The 13,185-nt window shown below is 45.7% G+C and overlaps 2 non-coding genes and 1 pseudogene across 2 annotated transcripts; 1 reads left to right on the top strand and 2 right to left on the bottom strand.

Moving 5' to 3' along the window:
- Positions 1-709: 709 nt before the first annotated feature.
- Positions 710-1,141, bottom strand: LOC142426608 (eukaryotic translation initiation factor 1 pseudogene; annotated as a pseudogene).
- Positions 1,142-7,807: 6,666 nt separating this feature from the next.
- LOC142427065 (U7 small nuclear RNA) lies at positions 7,808-7,869 on the top strand. Its single transcript, XR_012779896.1, has one exon. It is a non-coding gene; the product is annotated as a U7 small nuclear RNA (small nuclear RNA).
- Positions 7,870-11,995: 4,126 nt separating this feature from the next.
- Positions 11,996-12,071, bottom strand: LOC142427178 (small nucleolar RNA SNORD69). The gene has a single exon (XR_012779990.1). It is a non-coding gene; the product is annotated as a small nucleolar RNA SNORD69 (small nucleolar RNA).
- Between the last annotated feature and the right edge of the window lie 1,114 nt (positions 12,072-13,185).

The following is a 13,185-nucleotide window of genomic DNA, read 5'->3' as shown; positions in this document are numbered from 1 at the left end:
GAGTGCACGACAGGCTAGGGTATACGGTTTTCGGCTGCCGTGTGGCTATTTCGCCAGGTTATGAGTTTTATCAATGGTGTCCCGCTGGTGTCCCGCTTTACCAATGTAAAAATCCGGTCACCTTATGACCTTGCGGAATGTTTTTGGCTGCGGCCCAGATGGACGTGCAAAATGGAAAGAGATCCCAACCTCAGTAGCTATTGCATCCGTGGTAATTCCATGATCTTCTTCCCACAGCTTTGGAATTCAGCCACGGTTTCCACAGTGGTTCGGGTCAAGGCTTCCTTCTCTGGGCTCATCATTGAGGGCTTCCGGAGCTTCTTTAAGATGCTTGCTCCATCTAAAAATGGTTGTTTTATGTGGAGTGGCATTCCCGTAAACTTGAGGTAAAGCTTCAATGATTCGGGAAGATGGCCACTGGTTTTTGTTAAAAGTTTGATATTAGCCCTAATCTCAGGATTGCTTTTCTCCATGGTGCAATAAGTAAGCTTTTTTCCCTTTTCTTTTTGAGGGTACCCTAAAGAGACTAAGGGTACTAGTGAGCGGACTTGTCTGCTGTCACCCACTGATGGTGCGGACAAGTTTAAACACGTCTGTGTGACTGAGCTGGAATTCAAGAAGCAATACTTCGTGACTTTCCCTCTGAGGTATTACACTTGTGACAAGGGACAAAAGGGGAATTTTCTACTCATTGCAAGAAAAGCCTCACTTAAGTGTCAATGAGACACAGCACTTGAAACCCAGGAACCTTCAGCTGGTCGTCCTTAGCCAGTGCCACCTCTATAAACAACTGGCAAATGTGCATGTGCTGGCCACCCTGGCGCTGAATCCCTTCTCCATATTCAGGATGCTCTGTCACAGTTCCACTGCAGACGCATTTCTTCTTAAACGCCTTCACCAGGTTCTTTTTGTCGTAATCATCGGCGATCCCTCGGACCATGGTAAGAGTCCTCCTGCCGTTGTGCCGTTGAATTCTCATATGGATATAATCCTCGGTGCCTGCGGGAAGCAGGTCATCACCCTTACTGGCATCAGCAGAGGGGTCGAAAGAAAGGAGGTTCTGGATAGCGGGCATACGATACGATTCCTTTTCCTCTCGGACACGGCCTGAAGGAGAAGGCGGGAGCAGAGGACTGAACATCGGGTAGCAAGAGGGTCAGGGAGGAGAATGCAGAAGCGTCCAGGGCGGCTCAGTGACAGAGGACCCCCTTTGCCTTTTAAAAAAGAATCTATAATACAAATACACCCATGTTTATATAGGCACATTTCTAAAAGGGCACAAAGGAGTCTTTAAAACTCTGGGTTTAAAAACAAAACAAAAAACCCTCTGGGTTTATCTCTATATGGTTTAGGGCCCTGTGAGTGTTTTATTCTAGAACAACACTGCAAGGTCAAGGGAAAGCTAGGCTGGGCTGGAGCCAGGGTGGTGGTGGGTCTATGTGCAGGAGTTAGTGGTCTCCAGGTGTTCAGCCTCAGGCATCACAGACAGAGGCTGTGAAAAAGCCCCTCCTTCCAAAGGCAGGCATTGCTGGGGTGTCCCAGAACCCTGACTGTGAGCAAGGAGCCCCTGAGAGGCCCCAGGTGGCCTAGAGAGGACCAAGAAGGAGGCACTCACCTGGAGGGGCAGGAATCAGCCATGTCACTAGTTGTGTCCCTAGGGGACCTGTCCGGAAAAGGTTAGGACCCTGATGCTTACAGGTTGGCCTACCCTGGAAATACCACACAGCCACCAGCAGCTCTTCGTGAGAATGACAGGCGGTCGACTCTCCTCAAGCGTCACAGCCTTGGAAAGCAAGAGGGGCCGTTCTGCCCTGTCCTGTCGGGTCCCTCTGCATCATCACGGCCGGCTGTGAGGGAGCCTTCTGATTTCTCAACAAAGGCGAGCTCAGGGAAGAGTGGCAGGTGACTGCTGAGGAGGATGCAAATGTTGGCACAAGATAAAGGAAGAATGCCACGCCCACGGCACGAGTCATAAGGGAACCACAAATGCAAATTCAGTACAAATTCACCCAGAGTCTCTTTTCCACCTGTCAGATTGGTAGAAATAGTGAAGGCTGACACTGTCCTCTTATGAAGATGTTGGGCAGTGGTTCTCAACCTGTGGGTCGTGACCCCTTTGGGGGTTGAACGACCCTTTCACAGAGGTCGCCTAATTCATAACAGTAACAAGATTACAGTTATGAAATATCAACAAAATAATGTTAAGGTTGGGGGTCACCACACCATGAGGAACTGCATGAAAGGGTCGAGGCCTTTAGAAAGGTTGAGAACTACTGATGTCGGCAGACAGGTGCTCTAATCCACCACTGGGGAGAGTGAAAATCAAGAGGCTCTTTGAGGTTCTTAGCTAGACTCGGGGACAGAGGAGTTGCCCCTCTCAGGCCTGCACAAGCCCCCTAGAAGAGATTGGAAGGAAATCAGGCTACCATTAATCGCCTTCAAAGACCCCTAAACAGCATGCTACAATCCAAGCCCCCAGGCTAGGTGGGAGGTACACCTGGGCGGCCCAAACTAGGCCCAGGCCCATGACATCACCCAGGTGAACTTAAGCCAATGGGGTCAACCGATACCATCAACCACACCTCCCCAGCCTGAGGCTTTAACTCTGCTGGCTGCCATACCTGCTCCTAGTCAGTGGGGGGGGGGGGGGGCACATGCACCCACTCCAGGCTAGGGGGGGCACAGCCTCTCTGTCTGTCTCTCTGTCTCTCTCCCCCTCTCTCCCTCTCCCCTCTCCCTCTCCTTCTTCCTCTCTCACCCCTCTTGCTCTCTGCTCCCCGCTCATGCCACAGTCTCTCAGGCCCCATTCCGCACGTGGGGGTGCTCTTTTCCACATGGTGGTTTGTGCCTGGTTGTGCACTGCCACTAGGCTTCTGCGTTCCGGGATTGTGGGTACCGTTTGAGACCAGAACACCTGGAACCGGTCCCGTCCTTCATAAAAACCCACTTGGAAGACAAAACGGGCTTCAGCATGAATTCTTTCATCGTGCGAAGCCAAGAACCGAGTTATTACCCACTGGAGAGACCTCATGAGGACCAGTAACCCTTACCCAGGACTTTTTCCTAGATGGTCAAAAAGCATTACTAACAACCTTTTGAATATGAATCCATTGTGACCCAGACATTCCATTCTAAGAACCTGTGCTTTGACATACTTGCACAAGGCATCTCCAAGATGTTCACCCCGGTATGGTTTATGGAGAAAAATGTGGGAAATAACCATCAAAGGAGGGCTGGGACTGAAACGTATGGTACAGATCCACTTCAGGGATTCTTAAAAGAGCTAGGCAGGCTTGTATATGCGGACATGGAAATGTCTCTAAGACATATTGGCAAGAGGATATCTCTGACTGACATGTCAGGGATGCAACAAAGTAATCATTTCTATTAAAACATATATGTAATAGTTAAAAACAAACCACTGCTGTCAAGTTAATTCTGACTCGGTGATCCTATAGGACAGAGTAGAACTGACTGAGGTGTAGGCTATCAAATCCCTCCCAAGCCCTAAGCTTGTATCGCACACTATGAAGAGTGTTTTGACTGGGGAAAAGAGAGGCGCTGGAGGCTGCTACAGAGGGGAATATAGTTGCATATAACTGTGGAACATGCTGTGCTGGTGGATGTAATTTTTTTTACTGCAATTAGCATGGATCCCTGGATTAGTCAGCAGAGTGGTTCTCAACCTTCCTAATGCTTCAACCCTTTAATATAGCTCCTCATGTGTGGTGACCCCCGTGTGTGGGCGTATCGGCATGTGGTGGACCCACCTGGAAACAGATAGAGGAGCGGTCTAGAAAATGTGGTCTTAGATGACCCCTGTGAAAAGGTCCTTCAACCCCCAAAGGGTCGCCACCCACAGGTTGAGAACCGCTGATTGAGCGGCAGTGTGTGTTGATCAAAGTGGTTAGTGTGGATTTTGGTTTAACTAGCTACTAGCTGCATTTTAATTACAGTGCTGGAGAAGAAATGGAAATACCACGGACTGCCAAAAGAACCAACGAATCTGTCTTGGAAAAAGCGCAGCCACATTGCTCCTTAGACGCAAAGATGGCAGGGCTGCATCAAGTACGTCGGGCACGTTGTCCGGAGAAGGACATCATGCCTGGTGAAGCAGAGGGAAACGGGAAATCCCTCAGCGAGATGGACTGCACAGCGGCTGCAACACTGGGCCCCAATGTGAGCACAATCGTGAGGACGGCAGGCCCAGGGAAGTCGCCATGAGCCAGAACTGACCAGATGACCCCTCAGCACGGTTGTGTAGAAGGCAAGAAACGAAACCTCCAGGTGCTTTTCCCTACAAAAATAGGAATAATGAAGACCACAGAAAAACTGATGCGTTGGAATTAGGGTATTGGCAAGGAATATTGAAAATATTGTGGACTGCCGGAAGAACAAATGCATCTGTCTTGGCAGAAGTGTGGCCAGGAGGTGTTTTAGAGGCAAGAGTAGTGTGGTAGTTACATTATCTGTTGTCAGCATGAGACTTACTAGTGAAGGGGTGGAGTTTAGCCTGTTGGTCAGGTCGCAGCTTGACCATCTCATTTGGAGGCTCTAAGGAGATACATAGCTTGTTGTAGGCGGAACACTCGTTCACTCCCTGGGAGGTATTGCAGCTGACAGGACACGGAGCTACGCTAGTGCCCTGAGCAGGAGAAGCCACGTGGAGACCCTGCCAGCGCTGAGATGCTTCTACCACCACTGGATCCACAGACTATCCACCCACTGATCTGTGGTCTCCCTGCATTCGGTGTCATTGCATGTGTTGTGTGAGTCTGGAAAGGACTTTAAAGGTTGGTATTGGACATATGGGTGAATATCAGCCTCGTGGACTTGGTCTGGACTAGGCTGGGACCTTTTCTCAAAATTCAATTGCTTTTGTATATAAAGTTCTTTCTTCTTTTTTTAAAAATCATTTTATTAGGGGCTCATACAACTCATCACAATCCATACATACATCAATGTGTAAAGCACATCTGTACATTCATCGCCCTCATCATTCTCAAAACATCCACTCTCCACCCAAGCCCCTGGCATTAGTTCCTCCTTTTTTCTCCTTCCTCCCCGCTCCCCCAAAGGTCTTTCTTATACACCTATGAGTATTTATGAATTTGTTTCTCTAGTCTACCCAGACTGACACAAGCAGCTGTCAGGGGAGCCAGCCCCTAACAAATCATCACAGGTCCGGTAGACGCAATTGTACAGCGATAATAAGTAAATATTAAAGTCATAGAGAGCATGAGAGATAGGAGAGAGAGTAAAATGAAGGAGTCAGGCACACTTCATAGTAGCATGCTCACCTCAGCTCCTCTTGGTGGTACAGGGCAGGAGAGAGGCAGGAGAGATTTATTGCTAACCAAGGCTTATGTACCTTGTGGGGTCGTGCTAGCCCCCTAATCACAGGTAAAGACATACGTCACAGGGAGGGGTTGTACTACAGGTATTCCAGCAATGGGAGGGAGGGGGACAACTGAGGGGTAGACGCGCTATAGGAAGAGGAGGGATTAAGGATATACTTGTGACAAGATCAGTGGATCCCAGATTCATGATGGTGGCCTAACCGTGATGGCCCGGGAGCTGGAGACTTGATTGAGCCTAAGCTTTCAGGGGAAGCAATCCACTGTCCCTAACAGCAGGGAGTGAGCCCTGCTTATTGTGGGAGAAACAATGGTGTCTGCTTGCTCTGGATGGCTGGAGACTTCGGGGAGATAACTTGACAATCATTTACCATTAGTTGCAAGCAGTGTCCTAGGTCTAGCATATATATTTGGGGGAGCTGTGCTGGGGAACAGTCTTTTTTTTAAGTCATTTTATTGGGGGCTCGTACAATTCTTATCACAATCCATCCATCCATCCATCCATCCATTGTGTCAAGCACATTTGTACATTTGTTGCCATCTTCATTCTCAAAACATTTGCTTTCTACTTGGGCTTCTCATTTTCCCCCCTCCCCCCTCCCTCCCCGCTACCCCCTCCCTCATGAACCCTTCATAATTCATAAATTATTATTTTTTCATATCTTACACTGTCCAATGCCTCCCTTCACTCACTTTTCTGTTGTCCATCCCCAAGGGAGGAGGTTATATATAGATCCTTGTAGTAATCGGTTCCTCCTTTCCATCTCACCTTCCCTCCACCCTCCAGGTATCGCCACTCTCACCACTGGTCCTGAAGGAGTTCATCTGTCCTGGATTCCCTGTTTCCAGTTCCTATCTAGATGTACCAGTGTCCATCCTCTGGTCTACCCAGATTAGTAAGGTAGAATTGGGATCATGATAGTGGTGGGGGTGGGGGGGGAGAAGCATTTAGGAACTAGAGGAAAGTTATATGTTTCATCAGTGCTACCCTGCACCCTGACTGGCTCCTCTCCTCCCCGCAGCCCTTGGGGAAGAGTCTTTTTGTATCCCACAAGTAGCAAGACTTTGTCTTGCGTGCTTCGGACATGTTGTCGGGGAAGGACATGTCAAGCCGTGCAGAAGGTCAAGGAGAAGAGCTGCAGAAAATGATGGTTGACACAGTGGCTGTAGCAATGAGCTCCAAGTAGCACCAGTGGTGAGCGAGGTGCAGGAGCAGGCAGGGCTTTGTCCCGTTGTATGTAGGGTTGCTATCAGTGAGGACTACAACATATGCAAAGTGCCTGGAACAGAGCTAACATGGACATGTGCTGTGTTTGGTGAGTTAGGTGATTAGACATAAGCTCCGTTTCACGTAAGACAGTGCCCGCGTGGACAGAGATACCACCTGCGTGAGGTCAAAGCTCGCCTTCACATTCGCAAGAGCTTGAGATGAGAGGGAGCCGCTGGCTGAGTATGCTGAGGTAAAAGGAGATTCACATTCTTTTTTCCCTCTAAAATTCAATTTAAGGAGAGCATTTATTGTCTTCCACCGAACAAAGACAAAGACATACCATCCAGATGAGGGAGACCCTTAGGCACTAAAGGCCCACGGGACAGAGAGAAGAATGAACAATTTACAGCTGAGAAAGCACACAGCAAGAAGTAGTACTATCACTCTCACTTCTGAAAGTCCCCAAACCCCGGTTTGTAATTCCACGGGTGCCCACCTCTGTGGACGCGCCGATGGCCCGTGGACGTGTGGAATGAAGCACTCCTTTCAGTGACGCCAGTTCCCGTGACCCGCCAGCGACAACTGCCACGGAGAACTTGGGACCCTGCAGCCCACATTGTTTTGTTTCAGCGTACAAAAGAGACTCCCAAATCGTAACTGTAATTCACGGAGAACATTTATTACATTTTGAACAGGACAAAGACCCATGATCCGGATGTGGGAGACCATCGGCACAAGGTCCGCTGTCCTGAGATCCACATTCTTCTGGTGGGAGGGAAGCTAGGCCATGCAGACCCAGATGATCACCTCCCACAGCAGTCTCAGGCTGGGGCAGGCAGTTTCTTTAACTTAAGACACGTGGTTCTCAGCCTTTCTAAGGCCGCCGCCACCCCTTCATACAGTTCCTCATGTGGTGGTGACCCCTCAATCATAACCTTACTTTCATTGCTACTTCATCACTGTCATTTTGCTACTGTGATGCATCGGGTGACCTCTGTGAAAGGGTCGTTCGACCCCCAAGGGGTTGTGAGCCACAGGTTGAGAACAGCTCCTCTCGAGGGACTGCATCACCTGACGTGAATTCATGTTGAGCTGCTGATGCAGTTGGAGGTGACTAGAGGAGCCCTGTTGGTGGAGTGCTTATACTCAGGCTACTGACCACAAGGCCAGCAGTTCTAAACCACCAGCCACTCTGAGGGAGAAAGTCAAGGCTTTCTATTCCCGTACAGAGTTTTGATCTAAGTGTTACAGTGCTTTTAGAATTTGTCTAACAGTTTTTTTGGTTTTCTCTAGAAAATCTAAAGCAAAAAAAAAGAGTTACTATCTCAGAAACCCGTGGAGACAGTTTTACCAAAGACAGTGAGTTTTTTTTCCTTTTGAGTGGCATTGGCCAGGGCACCTTGACCTAGACACAAGTTCTACTAAAGCAGTGGTCTCAACTTTCCTAATGTCATGACCCTTTAATACAGATCCTCAGGTTGTGGTGACCCCCAACCATGAAATTATTTTCTTTTTTTTTTTCTGTATTGGGCTTAACAAAATGATACGTTTATTTTATTTTATTTTTTTTTAATTTTAACAATTTATTAGGGGCTCATACAATTCTCATCACAGTTCATACATATACATACATCAATTGTATAAAGCACATGTGTACAGTCTTTGCCCTAATCATTTTTTTCTCCTCTTTTCTTTTTTTACATTTTATTAGGGACTCATACAACTCTTATCACCATCCATACATATACATACATCAATTGTATAAAGCACATCCATACATTCCCTGCCCCAATCATTCTCAAGGCATTTGCTCTCCACTTAAGCCCCTTGCATCAGGTCCTTTTTTTTTTTCCCTTCCTCCCCTTTCCCCCCTCCCTCATGTGCCCTTGGTAATTTATACCTCGTTATTTTGTCATATCTTGCCCTATCCGGAGTCTCCCTTCCCCCCTGAAATTATTTTCATTGTTACTTCATAACTGTAATTTTGCTACTATTATGAATCATAATGTAAATATCTGATATGCAGGTTGTGTTTTCATTATTACAAATTGAGCAGAATTAAAGTGTAGTGATTAATCACAAAGGCAATATGTAATTATGTATTGTGAAATAGTTATTTCTAATTACAAATAAATGAAATTTTGGTCTAAAGCATGGTGTAGCATGGGTATCAGTCTTCACACCAGATACTCGTAAGTGCGCATATCTGCATGTGGGCAGGCCCTCCTGGAGACAGATAGAGGAGTGGTGTTTCAGTTCTTAAGACTATCAGAAATGTGTTTTCCGATGGTCTTAGGCAACCCTTGTGAAAGAATCATTCGGCCCCCAAAGGGGTCACGACCCATAGGTTGAGAATCAATGTTATAAGGGATGAGAGTTGGAAACGTCAGTCTAAACTCATGCTAATTTGATATAGATACAAATGGGTACCCATAGAAATATCTACACCAGTTATAGATTTCTTTGCTTTGTCACCCAAAAGGCCCCAAATGAAATGACACCCCAGTAGCTATGAGCACACCTTGCTCACGGATCTTTTCTTTTTTAAAAATAATTTTATTGGGGGCTTGTACAGCTCTTATCACAGTTGATACAAACATTCATTGTGTCAAGCACATTGGTACATTGTTGCCATTATCATTTTCTTTTTTTTTTTAATTTTTTTTTTACAAACCCTTGTGTCGAGGGCTGACTTTCAATAGATCGCAGCGAGGGTCCATTCTCATTTTCAAAACATTTGCTTTCTACTTGAGCCTTTGATACCAGCTCATTTCCCCCCTCCCTCTTGAACCCTTGATAATTTATAAATTATTATTATTTTTGCATATCTTACACTGTCTGATGTTTCCCTTCACCCACTTTTCTGTTGTCCGCCCCCCTGGGAGAGGATTATATGTGGGACATTGTGATCTGTTTCCCCTTTCTCCCCCCATTTTCCCCCACCCTCCTGGCATCACTACTCTCATTATTGGTCCTGAGGGGTTTATTTGACTTGGATTCCCTGTGTTTCCAGCTCTTTTTTCCCCCAGCTCTTATCTATACCCATGCTCTAGTCTTGTCAGATTTGTAAGATAGAATTGGGGTCATGATAGTGGGGGTGGGGGGAAGCATTAAAGAACTAGAGGAAAGTTGTATGTTTCATCGATGCCATACTGTATCCTGACTGTCTCATCTCTTCCTTGTGACCCTCTCCAATTGTCTACAGTTGGACTTTGGGTATCCACTCCATGCTCCCCCTCATTCACATTGATATGATTTAAAAAATAACATTTTATTAGGGGCTCATACAACTCTTATCACGATCCATACATATACATACATCAATTGTATAAAGCACATCTGTACATTCTTTGCCCTAATCATTTTCAAAGCATTTGCTCTCCACTTAAGCCCTTTGCATCAGATCCTCTTTTTTTTCCCCTCCCTCCCCACTCCCACCTCCCTCATGAGCCCTTGATAATTTATAGATGATTATTTTGTCATATCTTGCCCTATCCGGCGTCTCCCCTCCACCCCTTCTCTGCTGTCCATCTCCCAGGGAGGAGGTCACATGTAGATCCTTTTAATCAGTTTTTGTTCTGGGTCTTTGATGCCTGATACTCGATCCCATTGACACCTCATGATCAGTCTGGTGTTCTTCTTCCATGTGAATCTTGTTGCTTCTCAGCTAGAGGGCCACTTGTTTATCCTCAAGCCTTTAAGACCCCAATGCAATATTCCTTGATAGCCGGATACCATCAGCTTTTTTCACCATATTTGCTTATGCACCTATTTTATCTTCTGAAATCTTGTCGGGAAGGTGAGCATCACAGAATGCAGGGTGATTAGAACAAAGTGTTCTTGCATTGAGGGAGTACTTGAGTAGAGGCCCAATGTCTGTTTGCTACCTTAATACTTAATATATAAATATATGAACATAGAACTATTTTCCTAACATTACATATAAATATATTCAATATGTACATATGTAACGTACCGTATTTAGACCTCTGTAAATATGCTTTGTCTCCTAGTTCTTTCATCTATTTCTTTTTACTTTTCTCTTCTCCCACTATCATTTTCGGCCTTCATTCGGGTTTTAGTAGTTCCTCTCGGCTACATTGCCCTTGATCAACCCCCAGCAGGCATCCTATGCCCTCCTTGCCATTGATTTTAGATCTCTTGTTTCTTTTTCCCTGGGTTTGTTGACATCCCCCATCCATTCCCCTGCCTTCCCCTCTCCTCTGTACCACCCAGAACCTTTGGTCCCATTGTTTTCTCCTCCGGAGTGTTTATCCCACCTATCTTTTCTAGATAGACATGCAGAGACAATAATAAGCACAAAACCAAGACAGAGCAAAACAAAACAACAGAAGAAAACAAAACAACAGGAAAAACAGAAAAGATTGTTTGTTGACCTTTAGGGGTGCTTTCCGGTTGAGTCTGATGGGGAGCCATGCCTTGGACCCAAAGTCTATTTTTGGTATTCCCCGGGGACTTCATTGCTTTGCTCCCCTTGCTGTTTTTTTTTGCATGCCCTTAGTGGTTTCCCTGGCATGGTGGGGTCAGATCGGGCGCAATTCCCCCACTGTGCCTCCATTCTTTTCCCTAGTAGTGCTATGGGTCAGTGAAGAAGGTCGTGTCTCGTCCTTTCTGTGCATTGGCTGCTCTGAGCAGGAATATTGTCCTTGGGGCGTGGTGGGCCAGGATGTATTCCACTCTCTCTCCTTCCCTCATTGTTTGCTCCTGTGTGCTCTGATTAGATGTGCCCCTCTCCCTGAGCTGTAGCTTCAGTGCTGTCCTCTGAAGTACATTCTTGGAGGGTGGGGTGTGACCATGTAGTTTGGATTGGGGCTGGCCCCGCATACCTCTCCATTGGTTCCCTGATTCATGCTGGTATGTTGCATTCTCGTCTTGGCACATCTGGTTGAAGTACAGTCTCTCTCTCCCTCTTTCCCTGTGGAGATATAAAAATACCCTCCCCTTGGGTGGGTTAGTGCCCCATTCCCCCTCTACCCATCTCTTATTTACTTTGTTTCTTTCCCCCTCATTTTTAGTTTGCTGTCATACATATCCCTGGATTGGGTCTGGTCCCTGCCATACTACCTGGACCTCACTCCAGTAATGCATATATACAGTAGCTTTTCTCTGTGCCCCATTTGCTTTTTTAAGCTTTCCCCAGCAGACTCATGCTGTACTTGTCCTTTTGTGCTTGGCTTATTTCACTTAGCATAATTTCCTCCAGTTCTTCCCATGTGGCGGTGTGTTTCCTGCATTCATCACTGATTTTCAGGAACGTGTAGTACTCCATTGTATGTATATACCATAGTTTTTTAATCCATTTGTCCATTGATGGAAATTTGGGTTGTTTCCAACTCCTTGCAATTGTGAACGGTGTTGTGATGGACATCAGAGTGCAGAAAGATCTTGTTTTCTTGTTTTCTTGTTTAACATGAAGCTCAGGGTTGGATTGAACAAACTCAACACAGCCATTCAGATCCAGTTTCTCATCGTTGCTTAAGACCTTGTTTTCTAACACCATTCTCCAATAAAAGGAACCAGAGCTCCTTGGAGAAATGAATAATTCTAGGACTGAGCTAAGAAATATGTAAGATACACCTGGAAGATTCTATAGTGCCAGAAAGTAAGGAAGTGCTAACGAGAGATGAAGGGATGGAGAAAGGAAGAGAAGAAAGAAAAAAAAAACAATAATAGGAATATATCAGAGGAACACAGGAACCCAATGAGAAAAAATTCCCAATGACCAAATTGGAACAAATCTAGCAACAAACTAAAGTATTATATTTTGTCTCAAAGTATAAAATACATATTCATGAATCCATACTGGTATACATAAACTAATTAATGGGGAGAAGAGCCAATAGTCTATGTAGAAGAATTATTATTACAAAGATTAATGCAAAGCCAGAACTTCTCAAGACAATGTCTTGGCATTTTCAGAAAACTCTGGAAAATTATATATATATATATATACGTATATATGTAATATATACGTATATATATAATTTATCTATGAATATTTTGCTTAGGAGAGCTTCAAAAATCATTTATAAGAGCTTTAAATCATTTAATTTTACAATATTTAAATCTGAAGAGGAAAACTCGCTGTACCACTAATAGGCACCCAGGGCTGTGAGCAGTGTAGACTGACACATGCCTTTTTGGAAAGCTTTGGCGATATCTAGAAAGAACCAGAGAAACAGCCATACCTTTCAACATAGTCATTTCTTTTCTAAGAATTTGTCTAAAGGAAATGTAAATAAGTTCCAAAGGGAAGACAGAAAAAGGAAACAAACAGCATTTTAGCTGCTACCTTCATTGATGCCTGTCGAACAGCCGGACTGTTCTGTCCGACAGAAAGCAATACATGAACCGGTGCCTGGATGGGATAGTATTCAACTGCTAAAGAGGTTGGGGTGAGAGCTGTATAAACCGACTGCATGGTGTTGATTTCCCCCCACCCCAGCCCTGTGCGTCAGAGTAGAACTGTGCTCTGAAGGATTTTCCAGTTGGTGACCTCTGGGAAGCCGACCGCCAGGCCTTTCTTCTGAGGTGCCCCTGGGTGAGTTTGAACTACTGTCCTTTTGCTTAGAAGTGGAACATGTCACCCATCCACAC

The sequence above is a fragment of the Tenrec ecaudatus genome, chromosome 14 (assembly GCF_050624435.1).
Source record: "Tenrec ecaudatus isolate mTenEca1 chromosome 14, mTenEca1.hap1, whole genome shotgun sequence".
Lineage (NCBI taxonomy): Eukaryota > Metazoa > Chordata > Mammalia > Afrosoricida > Tenrecidae > Tenrec > Tenrec ecaudatus.
Note: the sequence above shows the minus strand (reverse complement) of the source record. Positions and strands in the feature narration are given on the sequence as shown.